Here is a 4,837-nt window from a genome sequence, read left to right as displayed (position 1 = left end):
TTTAACACATGTTTATCCATTTCAAGGGGGTTTACATCTTCTTCTTGATTCCAGTCGGAGTTTTTCTAGTTCTCTTAAGATGGATATTGGCAGAAAGAGACTTGTCGCCTACAAGTTTCCGGTGGTCTGTCTGGAGCCCATCCAACAGTTGATGCAGTTAATGGATCCTGGTTCTCTAGAAGGATTCCGGGAGGATTACGGTCTGATTCTAAGTTTCGTCACGGTTCTTTCCAAAGATCAACATGACGCCCTATTCACACTGCTACAGTTCTATGACCCTCCATTGAGGTGTTTCACATTCCCGGATTATATCTTGGTCCCTACTCTGGAGGAGATTTCCAATTTTCTCAGAGTTCCTATCAGGTCACAGTTATTGTTCTACAGTTCTGAGTTTCTGCCCGATCTCAGCATGGTTGCTTCAGCCACATATTTGGAGGAATCAGTCTGGAAGGCTAATATGTGTCAGAAGGGAGAAGTTAGTGGTTTTCATCTGAGTTTCTTACTGGGAGAAGCAAAGAAGAAGCTGGAAGACGGTAACCAGAGGGGTTTCAATGTTGTGTTGGCTCTTTTGCGTGTATGGGATTGTCTTGTTCCCTAATGTCGCCAAATTTGTGGACATGGACGCAATACGCCTCTTCGTGTTGAGAAATCCAGTACCGACCTTGCTAGGAGATTTCTTTCATTCAGTGCACCACAGAAATAAGAATAGAAAAGGGGGATTGTTGAATTGTTGTGTGCCTTTGTTTTATAGGTGGTTCAGTTCTCACCTACCCAAATCAGGAGTGTTCGTTAATGTCAAGGACTCGTTGAGTTGGTCGAAGAGATTGATGGGGTTGAGAGCTGAAGATATTTCTTGGTGGTCCGACCGGAGCTTGCTTCGGGCAGATATTATTCATAGTTGTGGGAACTTCCCAAATGTTCCGTTGGTAGGAAGAAGAGGAGGAATCAACTATAATCCTTCTTTAGCAGTTAGACAGTTTGGATATGCTTTAAGAACTCCGCCTTTGGAAAAGGATGTGGAAGAATCTCTGTTTTTCCATTCTTCGCCTTATTTGACGGTATCCCGTAAGGCAGCTGAGGCCTGGCTCAAGGTGATCAAGAGAGGAAGAACCGTCCTTGGAAAAGGAGATTGTAGAACTTACCCTCTGTATGAAGAGTGGCTTCAAGGAAGAGTCGAAGAGTTTGGTCTGCCGTTCCCTATTGAAGAACCTTTGTATCCACCTACTCCTGAGCAGTCAAACATGGTGAGCCGAGAGGAGTACGACAAGTTGAAGAGTGCCATGGAGGGACTTCAGACCAAGAACTCAGAGTTAAGTGAGAAGTTGCAAGACTGTATGCATCAATTCCAGGAGGCAGAATATCAGAAGGGGGAAGCCGTCAGAGTGCAAAAGGAAGCAGAGAGGAGATTTGCTGTGGAGGCGGACTTCTTCAGGAAGACAGACGAAGCCTTGAGATCATCCAGTTCTGAGTTGAGGCGAGTCAAGCAGCAGTTAGTAGATGCTCATGGTAAATTAGCTGGGTGGCAGGAGCAATGGGATGCATTTTCAACTTCTCGGAAGGCAAAGGAGGAGGAGACAGTAGCCGAACTGACTGGTCAGATAGAGAAATTGACGACTTTGCTGAAGGGGAAAAACAATGAGCTTCTGTGCGCCCGTTCTACTAATGGCTACATCACAGATCAACTCCATGAGGCTCGAGGACAGATTGAAGAACTCAAGGTATTGGCAGGTTTGAAGAAATCCAGACTTGAAGAGGTATTCGGAGAAGATGATGGGAATTACTACAGAGAGCACATCAACGAACTGGATGGGATCATTCACAAGAGGAATCTGCTTATCCGGCATTTGACAGAATCTCCAGATCATCCCGACACGGTGGCATTACTGGATGAAGTGAGGAGCAGTCCTTATGGGTTGTATACAGGAGGCTGATCCCTGGTTTATGTTCCTCCCTTTACTTTTTGTTTTGTTGCTGTGTAGTGATAATCCACAGGCTTGTTGTGGGGATCCTCTTTTGATGTACTTTTGGCTAAGGCCCCTTTCCTGGAACTCATTCGTATGTTGGTTTCCCTTTGTTGCATCTTGATCTCAGAAGTTTATCCATGACTCAGTCTTCTTGCACTATTCGCCTGATGTGAGACTGGAATCAAGGGGGTAGAATACCTTTTGGATTTGATAAACATGGCATTGCATTTACATATTCATTTTCATATCTTGCATAACAGGTACCGCTGCAGTGTTCTCATTTTGTTTGGTGTCCCACTACCAGGATAGCTGACTCAGGCATTCACCGATACGGTACCCGAAGGAATCAACAGAGAGCGATGGAGAGCCTACAAGCAGAGCTCGCCGAGATGAAGATTCGCATGAATCAATTCATGGATTTGGTTCAAAGGGTGGCTCAAGGACACCAGGAGCTTAAATTGTTGGTACAGAGGGATCCCCCTATTACTCAACCGGAGACGTTGGCTGATCCTCCAGCTGGAGAGGCTAATGGTCCCAATGGACCGGGGCCTATCCCGATCCCGCATGTCAACCTAGATCAACAACCCATTCAGGATGGTCAGGATGATCAGTTCCCCTTGCTTCAGGAAGACTTTGGCATGGACCCCATGTATAGAAGATTGGAAGAGAGGTTGAAAGCAGTGGAAGGACAGAATCTTCTGGGAGTAGATGTTGCTGACTTGGGGCTGGTCCCAGGTGTGAGAGTGCCACCGAAATTCAAGGTCCCGATATTTGACAAATACCATGGCAGCTCTTGCCCCAAAACTCACGTGCAAGCCTATTTCCGTAAAATGGTTGCATACTCTGATGACGAGAAGCTACTTATGTACTTCTTCCAGGATAGCCTAGCTGGGGCATCCTTGGAATGGTATATGAGGCTGGACAGAGCCCACATCCGTTGCTGGAGGGATTTGGCGGAGGCTTTCGTGAAGCAGTATCAGTATAATGCAGACATGGCTCCGGACAGAACTCAACTTCAAAATCTGTCTCTTAAAAGCAATGAGTGCTTCAGGGAATACGCTCAATGCTGGAGGGATACAGCTTCCCGTGTTCAGCCTCCTATGTTGGAAAAGGAAATGGCCAACATGTTCATGAATACGCTGCCTGGACCTTATCTGGAGCGTCTGGTGGGGTGCAATGCTTCCAACTTTGCTGATGTGGTCTCTATTGGAGAAAGGGTGGAGAATTACCTAAAGACCTATAAGAGCCAGAGTGGAGGTGGATCCTCATCAGGGGTGAAGAAGCCGTTCATTCAGGGACAAAAGAGGAGAGAAGGGGATGCAAATGCCATATCTTCTTATCAGAACAGGGATAACCGGAGGAATAATTTTCAGAATTATCATCAGCAACCGTATGTTGCGGCTGTGACCATTCCAGCTGCAGCACCACTACAACAACAACAACCACAACGTTAACTAGCTCAGTATCAACAGCAGCAGCAACCGGGTAACAGACCCGCTTATCAACAGAGGAAAAGGATGATGGACCGGCGTTTCGACACCCTTCCAATGTCGTACGCTCAGTTGCTTTCTAGTCTTCAACAACTACAACTTGTGCAACTGCGCACTCTGGCTCCTCCTATTGGTAGACTTCCGGTGGGTTACGACACCAATGCTAGGTGTAGCTTCCACTCTGGGGCACCTGGCCACAATATTGAGAACTGCAAAGCCTTTAAGCACGTAGTTCAGGACCTCATAGATTCAAAGGCCATCGACCTTGCACCGGCTCCGAATGTCGTTAACAATCCCATGCCCCAACATGGTGGTGCGAACGTTAACATGATAGAGGGAAAAGCCAAGTCCATTAAGGATGTGTTGAAGTTGAAGACTCCATTGTTGGATATCAAAGGATGCTTGCTGAAGGCCGATGTTTTCCCCGGTTGTGGGAAGGGTTATTTGGATTGTGCCACTCAGAGTGGAGGTTGTTTGAAGCTACAGCAGGGTATCCAGGCCTTGCTCAACAAAGGTATCCTCCAGGTTGAAGATTTGTCTGTCCAAGAGTCTGTGGAAGAGGTTAAAGCGGGTGCCTCTATCTCATCCTTTAAGCAGGCACGGGCCGTGGTGGATTCAGGTGTTGCTCCCGGTTGGGGGCGTCTGTTGAAATTACCAATGAAAGAAGATAAGTTCGGGATTGGGTATCAGCCAGTTTTGACTTCTACAACACTTCAGGGGCTGATCACTTTCTCCAGTGCTGGCATCATTCAGTATGGTCAAGTCTCTGCAGTCAACGAAGAAGATGGGGATAGTGATTGTGACATTGACAACTGGGTGCGTCCGAGGATCCCGGGTGAAGTCATCAACAATTGGTCTTCTGAAGAGATTATCCAAGTCACTCTTCTTGAAGAGTAATTTTCTTTGTTTATTCATGCATATCCAAATCTTACGTTCCGCCCAGGGCGTAATGACTCATTGTAGGGCCCGTCTATGTGACACTTGCATTTTTATCATAAATAAAGGACGTATTTTTGCATTCAAATATTTCGTTCCCTGTCTTTCTATTTTTGCAGTTTTTCAAAATAAAAAAATGGCAATGTTTTGTTTAGTTTTCACTTCTTGTTCACACTCATAAGCACATACCATCACTCATGCAGATGCACATCACCGGATCCTATTGATAACGTTTCTGCTACGGCTCGTTTCGACTTTGAAAATCCAATCTTTCAAGCTGAAGAAGAGGGTGATGAAGACTGTGAACTCCCTGAAGAGCTTACCAGGTTATTAAAACAAGAGGAAAGGGTTATTCAACCGCATCAAGAGTCTGTTGAAGTGATTAATCTCGGCACCGAGGACGCCAAGAGAGAAATCAAGATAGGGGCTGCTTTAGAAGACAATGTG

This window comes from Lathyrus oleraceus, chromosome 5 (assembly GCF_024323335.1).
Source record: "Lathyrus oleraceus cultivar Zhongwan6 chromosome 5, CAAS_Psat_ZW6_1.0, whole genome shotgun sequence".
Taxonomy (NCBI): Eukaryota; Viridiplantae; Streptophyta; class Magnoliopsida; order Fabales; family Fabaceae; genus Lathyrus; species Lathyrus oleraceus.
This window is presented reverse-complemented; position numbering follows the sequence as displayed.